Consider the following 18,416-nt stretch of genomic DNA (forward strand, 5'->3'; position numbering starts at 1 on the left):
CTGTTTTGTAACATTTCCTTTTTAAGTATTGTAATTGAAGAAAGCATAAAATTTCCAAATTTTGTGTTTACTGTTTTAATGCTAAAACCTAGGATTGTTAATTGATTATTTGTGTGAAAAGAAGAGGCACAAGGCAATTACTCCTTATGTTGGAAACTTGCCAGGGTCCCTGGAAACCAACAGGGGGAGGGTTAACATAACCCCTCTTAAGATCAAATTGAGGGAATGCACTACAGTGGTGAGAGTAAAACAATATTCTGTATGTCTAGAGGGGAGGCGGGGACTCAGACCGGTGATTGAGGGGCTATTGGAAGAGGGGGACTTCTTGAACCCCATCTTGATAACCCCATCTTGCCAGTCCAGAAAGGGGATGGAACATATAGACTAGTCCAAGATTTAAGGGAAATTAACAAGGTTGTACTACCATCCCACCCAGTGGTCCCTGACCCCTACATGATTTTGGGAAGAGTAAATGAAGACATAGGATCTTGCATGACACACAAAATTTGAAACCATCTGTCGTGAGATCTCTCTTCTCCACAGTGCTCTAACTAAAATTCCCCTTAACTTTATGACTCATTGTCTTTTTTTTTCTGTTTGTTTTGTTTGTTTTTAGGCAGTTGGGGTTAAGTGACTTGCCCAAGGTCACACAGCTAGTAAGTGTCAAGTGTTTGGTCTGAGGCTGGATTTGAACTCAGGTCCTCCTAACTTCAGGGCCAGTGTTCTATCCACTGTGCCACTTAGTTGCCCCCTCATTCTCTTATCTTGAAGGAAAAACTTGACCCTCAGTTTATCAAGACCAACAATTCTACTTGTTACTTCCACTTGATAACATCATCTCTTTTCTCCTCCAGGGGCTCCTCCATTCTATCTCTATAATATCCAGTCTCCTTTAATCACTGCTTCCTTATCTGCTGACTACAATTATGCTCAGAACTACCTTATTTTAAAAACAAAACAAACAAAAAACCTCTTTGCAAGACCTAGCCATCACTTCAAGCTATCTACCTAATATCAATCCCCCTTTTTCCAGAGCTAAATTCCTGTAAGAAGGGGTCTATGCATATTGCCTTCATTTGCTCACCTTCCACTCATTTCTGAACTTCTTAAAATTTAGTTTTCTCCACTCCTTGTCTTAAAATGATCTCTTCCAGATTATGAGTACCTTTGATGGTCAGATTCAGTGAAGTTTTCTCATTATCTCATCTTCAGCAGTGATATTGTTGCCAAGTCTGACTATTGCTTCTCAGTCTCATTTCTGAATCAACATTACTACACAAGTGTATCCTGGGACTTGGTCTCAGATCATGTTCTCTTCCTTCTCCATAGTCTCTATCTTGGTGATCTCATGAGTTCCATTATTATCACTGTGCAGATGACACCAAAATCTACCTACCTAGGTCTTTCTCATGTGTAGTCCCACATCACCATCACCAACTACCTCTTGGAAATCTCCAAATGGAGGTCAGTAGCCATTATAAACTCAAAATGCCCCCCCAAAATTATTTTTTCCTCATAAACCCACTTCTTTTTCTGCCCTTTCTATTTTTGTCAAAGGAAACACTTTGTTTCTAGACATGCCATCTTTAAATCTAGGAATCTTCCTTGACTCTTTAAACTCATTTGCCATGTCTTGTCTATTCCACATACATAATATTTCTCCCTCTAGTTCAGGCCCTAAACACCTCTTGCTTGGGCCATTGCAGTAACTTTCTGATTGTTCCACCTACTTCCAGGATCTCTCCTTTCTAATCCATCATCTACAGAGCTGCCAAATTACTATTCCAATAACACAGGACTCACTCTGTCATTCTCCTGATTAAGAAGTTTCAGGGGCTCCCTATTACAGTTAGGACAACATATATGTCCGCATTTTTTTTCTCCCTGATACTTTATCTACTTCCTTCTCTTCCATTTCCTTCCCGTACTCCACTATAACATATGCCCTTTCCATTTTTCCAAACATGGAAAATGCTCTTAGGGTTTTTTTGGTAGCTTTATCCTCTGCATTTCTCAGAAATAGAGACTGCAGGCTGGTGAGTGATGCTCTCCGCTGGGAAACCTTGTTTGAGCTGTGTTTGTTGACATGACAACAGAGAGTCAGGACTAATGACTAGTTATTCTGCCTGTGGATTACAAACCCAAGAATGACCAAATCAGCAGAAAATACCCAGTCAGGAAAACAAAGTACCTACATATGAAGATATTACAAACCAAAAGCAATACAATAAAATCCTGCTAATTTAGAAATTGCTGAATAGATTTTTTTAACTCTACCAATCTGTGATAATGTTTGCTTTTGTATTAGCTATGAAATTAGAGCTTATGCTAAACAAATTCACATCATAGTGAAAACAGATTTATGGAGGTATATCTAACCTGTGAGGTAGAAAATGCTACTTTTAAACAAGTAAGCAATAATTATTTACATGTGCAAAAATAATATGCTAATTACATGTGTCATATATAAAGAAGGCAGTAGTAGTAAAGTAAATCCTGAAAGACATCTCCTTGGCAATATTTAGTTAAGAGGTAGTACAAGCTATTGGAATCACTTGAAAGCAATAAAGGAATATCTCTTAAAATAAATTTGAAAGTAAGAAAACTGCATTTCCTTTTTTTTTTTCAAGTTGCAAACACTGAGGTTTCAACTCAAATCAACAAAACTGACAAAAATGAGAATGGTCAGAGGTTTGATTGGCTATGGGAAGATGAATGGTATGCTGGTGGATATGTGAATTGGTCCACCCATTCTGGATATCAGTCAGGAATTACACAGCAAATGTGAGAAAACTTCCCACTCTTCAAGATAGTTAAAGAAAAGAATGAAAATAGATGTGATATGAAATGTTCGTAATTGTGTTTTTTGGTAGCAAGGAAAAAGTAACAGTTATTGGCAGAATTATAGTCTCAGAGAAGAGATAAAACATACCTCCCTCTTTTCAGTGAAGAAATTAGAAGATATTAAGGACAGACTATACTAGGGGTTTTCACACATGTTCAGTGTGATGACCACTATATCATATATTTTTTTAACCATTTTTTTTCATCTAAAGGAGGGTTCAATTTTGAAGGTAGAAGGATGAGGAGGTAATTACAGGAATTATTATAATGTAAAAATAAAAAGAACCAATTAAGATATTTTTTTCTTTCAAATTTCAATTTTCACTCAATTTAGCTTTTCCAGTTAGGGTGAATTATCTGAGCATGTCCTCTCTATCACACTAATTATAATTAAAAGTTTGCCTTAATCAGTCAGATAATAATTAATAGTTTAGTGTTTATATCATTCAGTATGATTTTTCCAATGACAGATGCATTTCGTTAGTCAGATATATCTAGCGTACAAAGTTCAGTTCTGGGCACAGAATTTTAGAGTGCACATTGACTAACAGAAGTGTATACACGGCAGAATGAACAGGATGGTGAAAGGAACAGAAATCAAGGCAATTGAGAATTGGTTGAAGGTCTTGGCCCTGATTAGCTTGGAAAAGAGAAGATATGGGCTGGGCAAGATCTGATTCACCTGGAGAAGAGAAAACATGGCTTGGGCAGACTCTATTGGCCTGGAGGAGAGAGAACATGGATGGTAGAAAGCAAGGGATGAGATAGGATAGTGGTCTTCAGTTACCTGAAAGACAATCATAGGGAACAGAGATCAGAATTATTTCACATTTAGACCCAAAGGGTAGAACTAAATTTAGTAGATGGAATTTCTAGAAAGATTTTACTTGAATTCAAGGAAGAACTTCCTATCAATTAAGGCTGTCAAAATTAGAATATATTGCCTCTACAGATAGTGAGTTTCCAATACTGAAAGGTTTCAAGTGGAGGCTGATTGCCCATTTGTCAGGGATATTGGAGAGAGGAAACTTTTCCATATCCAGGCTGGGCTAAATAGACTTGAAGGTTCTTTCCAATGCCATAATTATGTAACTCTGGAAGTAGTGTAAGACATTATATTGGGGCAAATGACAACAGAATTCATAATCTAGCCTGAGGCATTCCTGTAGCTGGAGGCAATAGAAAGATATTGCATGATATTCAATGACATAGTTGCCATTTATATAGTACTTAAAGATTTGCAAAATGCTTTACAAATATTACCTATTTGATCCTTACCACAACCCTGAGAGGTAGGTGGTATTATTATTCACTTTGTATACATGAGGAAATAGAATTTGAGAGAAGTAAGGCAGAATTCAAACATATATTCAAATGCATACTGTAATCTCTAATTAAAAAAAATGAATTACCTGCAATGTATAGGACAGATTGAAGTCAGAAAGAATGGGTCAGGGAGGCCAGTTAGATGGCCCTTGTAGTAGATCCACAGCAAAGTGACAGTTTGAAAGCACTTGGCCATATTTATGATTCTTTTTTTTCCTAATTTTATCACAGGAATAGACTACAGATGTACTTGAGAGGTACCACAGGTGACCAGACCAGACAGTTGAGCTACTATCATAATTGCAACACCCTAGGCCAACTCACGTCTAGTCTTCCTCGAAGTCCATAGAAAGACAGTGTCACTTTGTTATTGTATAGCCATCGAAAGATTATAGTATATAATTTACTTAAATGGTTGCAGCATACTAGAGCTTCTAACACAGTTTCCTTCATCAAGGTTTCTCTGATACATGCACAGATTTTCTCTATATGATTCTACAAGCCACTCCCCCACTACCCAAACAAACAAGGTAAGGGGGAGGATAAATATTATTTAGGATCATAAAAAAGGGAGTGTCTATAGATCTAGAGCCCTCTTTCATACATCTGGGAAACCTCTTGAATCACCCTTGATCCTCTATATTTATATCACACAAACAATCATTTCTTTTTTGCCACATGATATATTAAACAAAAAAGAAATATTAGGAAAATCATTAAGCACTCCCCTCACACAGTCCTCTGTCCAATTGTCTCCCCAAAACCTACTCCAACAACCTCTTTCTAGAATTTCTTCATGAAACATCAGAGGGATATTTTGGAAGCACCCTGCTGTCTCTTCTCCACTCCCAAAAGGTTATGAGAAAGGTTAAAAAGAGACTGACACCTGCCTGATCACAACTGGCAAAGTAAGGGAGAAACTTTACGAGGGCAAGGAGGTAGATACATTCCTCTCCTTTTCTTTTCACATGCATGACTGATATTACGACAACATCTGGCCAGTCTTATTCAGCTCCAGTCCTATCAGACACTTGCATCTTTGGCCTTCAGTTTGGTGGCATAATCCTGATGCAGTACTGGCCTGAAAGTAGTTTCCACCATTAAAACAAAATGTTGCAAACTCTAGGGCTATAGCACTAGCTATTGTCCCCTGGTTATGCAGCCCTTAAGTGATTCTGTCTTTATCTCTCCCTGCCTCTACATGTCTCTGTCTCTCTTTTTCTGTCTGTCTGTCTCTTCCCCCACCCCTTGTAGCTGAAAGAGAACCCCCCTGAAAGGCTCTCCCTATCTGGTTGCATAGTTGTGACTACAGCAGCCCCTACTCACTGATAGTCCCAGTCTCCATCATCAGTTGCTAGCTTGCCTGGCCATCAGCCATCCAACCCCTCTCCTGCAGACTTCGATTGTCTGCACCTCTATCCATGAAAAATGTGATTTCTCAAGAAAATCAGATGAAAGAGGGAGAAAAAAGCATCCACTTCCATATTCCCAGACAAGGATTTTGTCACCACTCTTTCTACTTTCTTACCTTCTTCCTTTAATGAGCAAACATTCGCCAACTACCACTGCCCCAGTCCCTGGAGGAAGTAATATTTCGAGAGATATGGAAAAATGTAAGAGTATCAGTTACATAATTAAGCAGGCAACTCTCTTTTTTACTGTAAGTATAGGGCAAGCTGAAGGATAAATGCATTCACAAGTTGGCTTGCATGGTAAATCTCACCTGGTTTTGCATTCCAAAGCAGGAAGTTAGATTTATGTTTGTGAAGCGTGTTTACTATGAGAATAAATATGAAAATGCTAAGCAGAGTTGGCTTCCCCTTCCCCCATCCCCCATTGCAAATAGGAAGGTATGGCCTTTCTTTGCTTTGATACATACAAAGAAGAAATAGCTATCTAAAGTGTTTTTTTTTCTTTTAATCATGCAAAGTAAAATGCAAAATGAGGGAGTCTTGACCCACCACTTATAGTTGTAATACAATTTTTACTGAAGAGAAGCTAATGGCTCTGGGATCCTAGATCACAAGAAATATTAACACAGTGCACCCATGAAAATATGAAACCTGTAAATATTTGTTGTGTTTTACTCCTGTGAAATAAATTTATTCCTCAGTGTTTATGGCTGATATTGGCCCTTGATCTTAGTGCGAGGGCCCCTGGTAGGAAAGCACTACTTACCAGTTGAAGCAAGTGCTGATTCAGAGGTTTTTAATCCTTTATATCATACTACTGCCAAAAAACTTCTGCCTTCTCCTTAGGGAAGTATAAAAAGCAGTCACCTCACTCAAGTCAAAGACAGAGTCAACCACATGGGAAAGAGAGGGGTTGTTTCCAAACTGCTGACTCATAAATAAACCAATCAGGCTGTCCTAACTTTATCAAGATGCTAAGATACACTCACTACCTGAAATACCTGTATTTGGATCAGTTTTCTAGGGAAAAGTTATAAAGCAGATCATTGAAAAAATGACTTGTGATTGTTTACAAAAAAAAAGGTGATCGCTAGGAGCCAGCATGTGTTCACATGCTAAACTACTTCATATCCCATCCCTTCTATTTATTAAAAACATGGTTTTGGTCAAGTCATTTAATCTTTCTAGGCCTAAGTTTGTTTATTTGTAAAAAATTATCTTAGATCATGAATTTTTAATATATTGTGTATATGTGTGTTTGTGTGCATGCATATGTGATAGCTATCCCCTTTGAAAGTCTGGTGAAGCTCATGGACTCTCAGAATAACGTTTTTCAATTCATAAAATAAAATATATAGAATTACATAAAAAGATAATGAAATTGGAATATAGTTATCAAATGTATATGTTTAGATTTAAGGACTCCTGAACTAGATGATTTCTGAAGTTCTGTTCTAGCATTAAAACCTATAACCCTCTGCTGCTCTTTTGAATAATAGATAAGAGAATGCCATAGATAAATTATATTTGGGTTTCAGTGAGGACATTGTCAGACTCATCTGAAATACCCCTGTGGACAAGAGAAATATATGTGGCCTAGATTTTTGCAGTTAGTTGGAATTACATTTAGTTAAGCATTCATGCTCAGAGTACTGAAAAATGCATTCATTTCTAACTGAGGGAAAGTATTCAGTGGCATGTTATAAGAATATGCCCTTTGACTAATTTTGTTAATACTTTGATCAATGACTTAGATAAGAACATGGAAGAAATTCTTATAAACATCTATTGTGGATTATTAATTTGATAGATGACAAGCTCAAAATACAATTGATCTCCATTGCCTACAAGGACTTGAGACAAAAGAGAGAGATATTTAGTTGGGATACTGTGAAGTTCTCTATTTATAATGAAGTACAGGTTAGAGGAGATGTGGATTGAATAAAGACCTAAATTTTTAAAAAACCAATCATGAGCCCAACAAGTAAAATGCTCCCTCCCAGAAAAAAAAGGTTAATATAAATGTAGGCTAAATCAAAAGAAATATATTAGAGTATAATTCCACTCTACTCTGTAAATGTTAGACCACCTATAGGATATTATCTTTATTTCTCATTATCACATTTTAAGAAACATTAATATAAAAGAAAAAAAAACCATTGATAGGTTGGTGACCAGAATGATGAAACATCTGGAAACCATAGTATAAGAAGAGAGAACTAGAAGCCTGGAAAAGAGAAGATTTAGGAAAGAAACAGTCCTCTCCAAGTACTCAAAGGATTTCAAAATAAAAATGTATGCTGTGTCTGTCATGAGGTCATAACTAAGGTAAAGTGAAAGGGGGGAATATCTAAGTTCAACATATGAAACAACTTTCTTATTAAAGGCATTAGAGGTCTTCAAAAACAGACAAAATGCCTTGAAAAGTACTAAGTTTCCTATCATTGAAAATATTCAAACAGAGGCTTGTGTCCAACTGCCAGGGATATTCAACGAGATACTCATACACTTTGTGGATAAGTGATTACTCCATTCTAGCAGTAATGTTTTATTATTAATAATGGATGGATTTGATATGATCATAGAATTATAACTGGAAATAGTCTTAAGGATCATCAAGTACAACCTACTCATTTTACAGCTGAGGAAACTGAGTCGCAGAAAGATTAACTGACTTGCTCACCATCACACAGCTAGTAAGTATCAGAAGACAGATTTGAATTCAGGTCTTTTTAATTCCAAGGTCAGAATTCTATCCACTGTGCCACCTAGCTATTGTTATGGGTTTCTGACCAGGATAGTTGGCTAGATTTAAGAGCATTGCCTAGGAAGTGTAGTGGAATATAGTGGTGCTCATTGCTGCTCTAAGACTAAAGCCATGATCTTGGCCTTGTTAGCTGTGTTTTCGCTCACTAAATCAATTCATTAGGATTTCTAATGCTTTCCTAGGCTTCTGGTTTGTCTTTTGACATAATGATCATAGGATTGAAGACTTATAGCTCAAAAGGATCTTGGAAATTCTCTAGTCCACTCTCTTATCAATAATAACATCTTTTACATGAAGAATGATACATATTTTTCAATCAATTTCATATATATTACTTACTGTATTTCTCTTAGAAAGCCACTGAAACAAGATGGTAGAACAAGGATTCATCATCTTCAACTTACAGATCAATTAATGATGTAATCAAGAAGGCTTTATCGTAACGCCTATATGTAAGGCACTAGACTAGGTGCTAAAGATATAAAGATGATAATGAAATAGTCCCTGTTTTCAAGGAACTTATACCTCTCTTGGGAGATAGTATTTGCGCATATAAAAATATACAAAATAAAGTAATTTGAGCAGATGCACTAACAATTAGAGAAATCAGTAAAAACTCAAGCTGAGTTTTGAAGGAAGTTAGCTGATGATTCTCAGACCTGGAAGAGAGGAGAGTATGCATTTCAGATGCAGAGGCTAGTCTGTGGCAAAGGTATATAAATAGGAGATGGAATATTAAAATCATGGAATGTTAGTACCAGTAGGAACCTGCTAAATGTGCAAAAAAAATTCTTAACCACTCACTTTAGAGGGGAGGAAATTGAGGGGCAGGAATAACTTCATTTCTCTAACGTCAGCCACTAATTAATGTTAAACTGAGACTCAAACACAGTTTTTTTTTTATTCCAAATCCATTATTCTCTCTTCTACTTCACACTGAGACATAGATCAAGTGCCTTGCCTCCTTTCAGAATAAATTTCCAAAGACTATTGTCGAAAGATCACTCTATATTTACTCCTTACATACCTTAAAGCTGGAAAATAAATGAGAAAATGTTGTTCAAGTATGATTGACATTTTCTCTTTCACACATTCACTCATTCTGTTTTAGGGTGATCTAAGATTATACAATGTTATAACCCATTTCTGTTTCATGCACATACATTCAGATGCATTTACCAAAGTGCATCACTAGAGACATATTTTCAATACTAAGAATATTATATAACTCACAGTTATGAATATGCTAATTTAGCTATCAAAAATCAACCAAGGAAACAAAATTTTATGTTTAAAAATAAATGTGCAAAACAAAAATGGGGAAACATTAATAAAACCAGATTACTAGAAGAATATCTTGCATGGTAAGGATAAGCACAGGGATTCAAGTTCATATTTCTATCAGGTTGGAGCAGTCAACCCAAGGTGCTGTGGTTGAGGAAGTAACTGCATTAACAGGCAAGTTATTATGCTTTTAAATGAGATGATTGTGGATCTCTATCCCACCCCAAAACCCTTTTGCATTCTTTAATAATCTGTAACATGATATTACCACCAACATAAAAGACTATCAAATCTAATTTTTCAATGACCAGGAATAGCAATTGACACAACATGCAAACAATATTAACATATTAGGTTGGAGACTTGAGACATTAACTGTGCTAAGTAGTGCATTATATGTGCTTTATTATACAGTAATTATCAGGTGCCACTTTTGGGTTGTTCTGTTTTGTTTTAACAATACTATGAACTCATTGTTATTGTTGTTTTGTTTTGTTTTTCTGTTTCTGGATCCATATGGTAGAAACTTTATCTACCCTAGCCGTGATCCTGGCATTAAGCAGAAAGTCTATGAATGACATTTCAAATATCTTTTCAGAAATAGCTGGTTTGGATTAATTATCAGATGACCAGAAGATTTGGAGTGAGAAAACCTGGGGATCTTAACCACTTCAGGGGTCTGGTCAAACTAGCATTCTTTTTCCTCACCCAGAAGAGTCTTCTTTCAACGTCTTCAAACAGACAGGCTGCCACGTGTGGCATTCATTCCTTTACCTCTACCTCTTAGAAGCTCTACCTTTCCTCAAAACATAGCTCACATGCCACCTACACAAGGCCTTTCATGATGCCCACTCCAGATGCTAGTGCTTCCCCTACAAAATTTCCTTGTATTGATTTGTATGTATTTTCTAAATGTAGTGCTTAGATTTTTATATATTATCTACTTCAAAAGAAGGCAACAAATGAATGTATGAATGAAGGTGATTCATTAAATCTAAGGAGTCTCTCAGGCATGCTTCGTTTTACTCCCTGGACATTTTCTCACCAACCACCTTGCTGCCCAGTCTAATAACCCCTATTGGGTTGACTTATTGGGATGATTTAACGCTTTCAGATCTATAACGTCTGCTCTTGTGCTCTGTTTTTCTTATAGGTGTACTTCATATAGTCCACCATATCTAGGTAGGCTCCAGCTATGATTCAGGGTTTTTTTTTTCCCCTTATTTACTTTCTGGTCAGATACCATATGTACACTTCAGCCCCTGCTGACTAAACCAAGGGTGGGAAATCTGAGGCCTCAAGGCCACATACGACCCTCTAGGTCCTTAAGCATGGATGGCCCTTTGGCTGAATCCAGATTTGTTCTATGAAGTTTGGATTTAGTCAAAGGGCTACACTTGAGGACCTAGAGGGTCACTTGTGGCCTCGAGGCAGCAGGTTCTCCACCCCTGGACTAAACCCTTGCCTTCTGTTTTTGGAATCATAATCAAATCAGTGTTGTTATTGCTCCTCAAAATATTCAAACAAAAAAATCCTTCTCTGGCCACCACTCCTCTGACCTGTGCTATCTTACACATTGGAATGTAAGCTCCTTGAGAGAGGAGTCTGCTTTTGTTTTTGTAGTTGCATCCCTCCCTAGCATGGTCAGTGCCTGGGGATTTCTACTACTGTCTTTGGACCAACCACTTCACCTTATTTTTCATGACTTCCTACCTCCTCTGTATTATCTTCTTGGTACTTGTCTATCTGCCAAACTGATTCCTCATCTTTAGGTATCTCTGTCTGACTCAACTTTTGTTTGTTTGTCTAGCTTTTTTTCCCCCCAAAAAAAGTCTTTCATTCATTAATGATCCTGAATTCTTTAAATCCACTACTTAGTGTAGACTTCAAACTTGGATTTTTTTTTTTTACTTTCTAGGTATGTCATCCTGTCCTACTTCTACACTTTGCTGCTACTCATGTATGTCCTTGACACTTGAGTTCACAAGTTTAATTTACATAAAGTTGTTCTATATTTATCACACAATGTATATGATTGGAAGGGGGAGTGAGAAATAGAACACGAAATAATAAAATAATGTGAAATTACGTAGTTGAAATGTTGGGTCCAATTTTACAAATCCTTTGCATTTTAATGACTTGGATTGGCAAATGAAACTTGATTTCTTCAACATTCAAATAAAATATTGTTTCATATGTGACTTATTTTAATAATCATATTTAAAAAGTTACAATGAGGCTTTGGAGTAGCATTTTAGCAACAAAAAAGGACAAATTGAAACAAACTTTTGTTCAAATTAAATATATTTTTCAAAGTGGTACTTAGATAGTATTTCTTTCTTTAAATGTACTACATTTGAAGAGAGAAGGAAAAGGTAGAATAGATCTTACATGGGCTTGTGAGCTAATAACATAAGCCCATAAAAGTCATGTAAATGGTGAGGAGAGAATACAGGAAGCTCATCTCAGCAATAATGGCATCAAATAAGATGTGAGGAGCAGAACGTTAATATCTTAATAATGATTTTACTTCCACGTGAACCTTTGCTAGAGCATTGCTACAAGTCACGCTAAATGACATAATTATTTAAATGTGTAAATTACAAATAAAATTGTAAAAAAATATATTGAGAATTCTTGATAAATTCCCTATTAATTCTTTGGTCGTAGTGAGGAAATAAAATTCTATCACAGGTGAATAACTTCAGGATATTTCACTTCATCTTCTGCTTAGCATACCTGTCAATCACCAAGACGGTTTATTACCCTCCTTCCACCTCTACAGAGGGGGAAAAGATCATAATAACACAGAAAGCTATTAGAAGCTTTTGTAGGTTTACCACATGAACTACATACATCTATGTTTGTATCTCTTTGAGTGGAGGAGTGTAGTAGTGTGTAGAAATTTTGACGTGGATCCAGAAAGACCTGGGTTCAATTCCTGTTTCTGAAACATACTGGCTTTGCGGCTTTAGGCAAATTATTTACCCTCTCATTGCCGTAGGGAACTCTCTAAATTATGAATTGCAGAGAAGGTGCCAACCTGTATTAGCAGAGGCAGTTAATTCATCTGGGACTCTTTTATGTCCATGAAGTTGCAGATCCAGTCCCTATTCCTTATTTCTTATCCTTATACACAGTTGAGTTTACTTTGTAGATATTTTATACCGCAGAAGGATCACAATCAATATTCCTCAACTATGCAAGTGAGAGCTTGATAAACATCTTTCTTATTTTGATCTAGAGGTCATTTTGAAAAATAAAAAACTGTGGCAGAGTGACTGAATATGATCCTTTGTTGATCATGTCACTTGTGTAAGATTTAGTTAAATTTATATAAAATGTCTTGTAAACATGGAGAACCTACATGGAGAACCTAGCAATCATTACTAGACAGTCATAACCAATTTGGAATAGGTATGTGCTTAATAAATATAATTTAATCTTAAATAATCTCAATAAGCAATATGGTGAAAGAAGAACTGCATTTCTTCTATAGGTAGCAAATGATAAGGGGAAGCTAGAGTGGATGAAGTATTGAGCCTGGAGTCAGAAAGATTCATCTTTGTGAGTTCAACTCTAGCCTCAGACACTTACTAGCTATATGACCTTGGGCAAGTCACTTAACCCTGCTTGCCTCAGTTCCTCATCTATAAAATGAGCAGCTACATGTCACAGTGGATAGAACACCAGGCTTGATGTCAGGAAGCCATCTTCCTGGGTTCAGATTTTTTCTCAGATACTTAGTAGTTGTGTGACCCTGGGCAAGTCACTTAATGAGGTCATGAAGAGTCAGAGAGAACTGAAAAAATGACTGAACAACATCAACAAAGTAAATGATAACTAGATGACCCATATGGGACCAGTCCTGGGACAAAAGGGTCAAGTGCTGTTCTAATTATCAAATCTATACATTCCTGCTCCAGTATAGAATGAGATCTTTGAAAAACATTCTCCCAAGCACACCCTTTTTTATTTTTTTGAGGTAATTGGGGTTAAGTGATTTGCCCAAAGTCATACAGCTGGTAAGTGTCAAGTGTTTGGTCTGATGTTGGATTTGAATTCAGGTCCTCCTGACTTAAGGGCTGGTGCTCTATTTACTGTGACACCTAGCTTCCCTTCAAGCACTCTTTACAAAGCTTCCATGAAGGCTACCTGGGAAGGTAAAAGGAAAATGTCATCTAACTATGATTCCCTGTAGAAGTGAACTTTTATAAATACTTGAACCCGTTAGGGATAAAGGCAGGCATTTTTATGGAATATCAGAGTGAATGTAAGTAGAAATGTGATGTCTTGGAAAGAAAAATGGATTTAGAGAAAAAGGAACTACTTTGAATCCTAGCTTAGCTATATTTTACATCTGTGACCTCAGGGAAATCACTTAAGGTCTTTGGGTCTCGATTGTTTTCTTCCCTAAGAATGGGTTTGACTAGATGATCTTGAAGGTATTATTCAGCTCTAAATCTATGAATCAATGATCTTTTGCCCTGGGTTCATATCTTAGCTCTGACACTAATTGCATGGTGTTAGGCAAATCAGCTCACCTTTATGACTATTGGTGAGCTTATCCATCACCTGAGAAGACTGTACCAGTTGATCCCTGTGAGTTCCTTCAATTCCAATTTCCATGATATGTCATATTCTAAATTATGCTAGGAATGGGATGTCTCTTATTTACTTATTACCTTGTTTTAACTGATCAATACCTTAGTAGGTTAATGGCATACTTCAAGGCTTTATCTTGGGCCCTCTTGTCTTTATACACTCTATCTCTTGCCTGATCTCATCAGATATTCTGAATCCATATATATAATCTCTCTATATATGACTCCCAAATCTCCATATTCATCCCTAATATCCCTCTAAAAACTCAAGTTCTGTTTTGCCACTTGGGTGCCACAAATATCTCAAATTCAACATGTTCAAAATGGAACTCGACATTTTCCCCAAATCTCACCTGTCTCCTAAACTTTAATTGTTCTACCACTGTTGCAATCACCTAGGTACAAAAGTCACTACTTGACTCTTAACCTTTTCCTTACCATTACTACTCTGCCCCACTGTAACCCCTGTCTTAATTCACAACATCACTGAAATCCTTCATCTTCTCTCCATGCCTTTTCCCTGGCTCAGACAGGTCCTCATCAATTCGAGCTTGAACTATTGCAACAGGCTTCAAATTGGTCTTCTTCCTTCAGTTACTCCTATTTTCCTACAGCTGCTGAAGCTATATTCCTAAAACACAAATATTAATAAAATATAAAATCCTTAGCCTGATATTAAAAATTTTTTGCAATATAGCTAACATCAGCTTTACCATTTGATTTGATATTGCTGTACTTCACATGCTCTGAATTCTAGGTAAACTTGTTTGATAGTTGTTATTTTGCCCAAAGCGTTTATTTCCTCTACCACTTCCAAACCTTTATACAAATGGTCTTCCATGTCTGTGAATGTCCTCCTCGTGGCTGTGCCACAGAGTTCTTATGAAAGAGGGTTGGTCCATACCTGCACTTCAATAATTTAAAGAAAACATACTGTTTGATTGAAGCAATCAGAGGCAGGAAACAAGGTGTGAACAAGGCTTAGACACTTCCAATCAATCAATCAAAAACATTGAACTAAATGCTAACAATCTAATTCATCAAATTGGGAAGGAGTCAAATGCTTCCAGAGACTGAATAAGATGAAATGATGTACATGATGTACCTTGGGTTTAATTGAGGACACTCTGTTATGCCTCTTGGGGTGTGTATAAAAACAAAATTGGGATTTGAAATAGGTCATTCAGTGTATGGCCAACATGAAAAAGAACACAATTCTGGCCAAGCTCTTGAGAGGAAATTGCATGGATAGAAGAGAAGAGCCTTTATCCACGTCATCAGAGAAGGACCTTGTAAACTTTGAAGTGTCCTGATGGTTTGGACTTCTCATTAGAATCTTAGCAGTATCTTCAAAATAATATCAGCATTGACTGGGAAAATTTTTTGTGATGTAGGGGAAAAAGACAAACCAGACACACTGAGGAAAGACAACTTTAGGATTCTACAAGAAGTCAAGCAGAAAGCCACACTGCACCAAAGGGGAACACATAGAGAACTTCAGCAAAAGGGCTTCCGAGAGCTATGAGTTTCCTCCTTTACCATGCATGCTACACCCTTTCTACTGTTCACTCTTTCTAGTTTTTGGAGAATATATCAGAGACTTTGGGATGGGATGAAGGAGGATGTTTATACCAACTGTTCTTACTATACAACTTTGCTAAATACGCATTTCTAAAAGCTAATTAAAACTGACTGACGAACTGACATCAATTGAAAATCACAAAATGAAATACACTACTGGGGTCTTGTGATATATTATAACAGAAAACCTACCCTTAGAACCTCAATATCCCCCAGACCTTTGAATCAAGAGGTAACGCTGCCCTTTGGGATGTTGACCTGCCAGTGTGAGTGGGCAGTGGGAGAACAAATTCCAAGTCTGTGCTACACATATATACATTGTATTTACCAACTTGCGCTCAAATTTTATCTCTTTAACAGAATGTAAGATCCTTAAGGGGAGGAACTGTTTCATTTTTGTCTTTACATCCCCAGAGGAGTTTAATAAATATTAGTTGAATAGAGTCATTTAAATCGATTGTTTCTGTTTCCTAAATATTAACATTTCTGTATATTGGTCTACTGACTTTTGTGTTTAGGGATTTAAAATTTGAGATTGGAGGTATTCAATTCCATATTCATCATATTGCATATATGTTTTCTAACCTATTTCTAAAATGTCTGTTGGCTTACTTGGGTGCTCAGGATGGCTGTGCGCAAGTATGTGATATTCAAGTACGTGTTTGAAATGTCCAAGTGCTAATGATTTATGAAAAATTTCATAGGACCATGAGCTGGAAGGAACCTTAGAGGCCATTAAGTCCAATTCTTTCATGTTATGGACAAGGAAACTGGAGCACAAAGAAGTGAAGTGACTTATACAGAGTTACAGAACATTAAGTGTCTGTGGAAGGATTCAAACTCAGATCTTCCTGATTCAAGGTACAGCACTCTATATACTACGGAAAATTACTGTCTGTTCAATCACAAAAGAACACATGACCAAAATAAAGGAAAGACAGGGGGACATGCTACATTAGAGTGGAAAAAGTAATAATAAAATTGGAATCAGAGGCCTGGGATTTGAATCCTTGTTCTGACTCCTTCACTTGTGGCATAAGGTATAAGCCTGTGGTAAAGAGGAGAACCATAGGACCTCCAAATCCCAATGAGGCCATATAGCCTTCCAAGATATTGGGCCTCCTTAGCCTTTTAGTTCATTATTTTTCATACTAGGAATTGGAAGTGGGGTTTTAGACCTTTGGAGCTTTAAAGGCTAAGAGAGTAAGACAAATGAATCCAGGAGTCAGGAGATGGTCTGGGTTTTGCAGCCAGTAGAGCATCAATGCCCAAAGGAGCAAGGGGTATCTTTAATCTTTAGGAGTGACTTTTGGGACCCCAACCCAGAAGAAGAACTCCTCTAGTAGAGATGCTGCCTTTGGACATGAACTTGGTAGACCAATGCTATGTATCAACTGGTAAGTTTTGAATCTAATCCCTACCCTACTCCCAGATGAGAAGGATGTGTGTGGAGTAGGGGAATTATGTTCCTGAGGTTCTGGGGAAAATGTTTGTACATTTTAAAAATCCCCCTATCTGAGAATGAAAGCAAAACAAAAATCCCTGCTACAACATACATTATACAATTGTTCATGTTATTGCTTTGAAATAAATGTAGCTTTAAAAAAGCTATATGATGTTAAGTGGTTAAATACAACTGTGGTGCTAGTAACGAGCCTCCTAAAATGCAAAGGACATAGCCAGTTGGGGCTCCACCATTTAACACAGAATAGGGATATCCCACAAACTCCTCAGGGTACGCAAGAACCCAGATGGAATGATGTAATAAAGATTAAATGGGATAATATATGTAAAGTGCTTAACACAATGTCTGGATTAGTAGGTGATTAATAAATGCTTGTTTCCTCCTTTCCTTTCTCTCTCTGAGAGAGGGAACTCATAATATCCATTCTATAGCCTATAAACTCTAAGGGGGTAAGAATCATGTAATCCTCATTGGAGAGTTTACTCTAGCATCCCATACAATTGGGCTATTGGCAAATGTGAACTGTTAACTGATATTTTTCCCTAGGGCCTATTGTTTGTGTACTAATACAAGAGAAGAAAAATGAGGAATTATTATGAAAAGAAAAATTAATCCATTGGGCCCTGCCTCTACAAATGAGAAACAGGTTATACAGGTCTAGTGTAAATTGCTTCTATGTACTTCAAAAAAGGATGAGTTGACCTGTTGTTTTAATTCTGACATCATTTGTCATAAATACATGTACTTCCTCTGTGCTTTCCTGAGTAGCAGCTAGATCACATACACAGGGTAGAAAAGGCTGACTCCGGAGGTAGAGATTTGTGTTTCAAACAGCTTTATAAATGGAATGAAAAGCATTTAAATGGTCATCATTCTGCATGTTTGTCATATACGTACAGGTTTCGCAGTCTTTCATTTTTTATCCCACCCTTCTCCTGCTCTTATTCCTAATGTTAAATGCCATAAGACTCTTCCTGTAAAAACAGAATACCAACTTTGTATGATGAGAGCGGCAAAGGGGATGTAACCAACAGGTAAGAGAAATGAGAGGCTCTTGATTAAATTTCTTCTTTATAATCAATTTTTATTGATTTATTTTTATTTTTATACCAATTCAACATACCTCTGTATAT

The sequence above is a fragment of the Phascolarctos cinereus genome, unplaced genomic scaffold (assembly GCF_003287225.1).
Source record: "Phascolarctos cinereus isolate Bilbo 61053 unplaced genomic scaffold, phaCin_HiC Scaffold_5;HRSCAF=322, whole genome shotgun sequence".
Lineage (NCBI taxonomy): Eukaryota > Metazoa > Chordata > Mammalia > Diprotodontia > Phascolarctidae > Phascolarctos > Phascolarctos cinereus.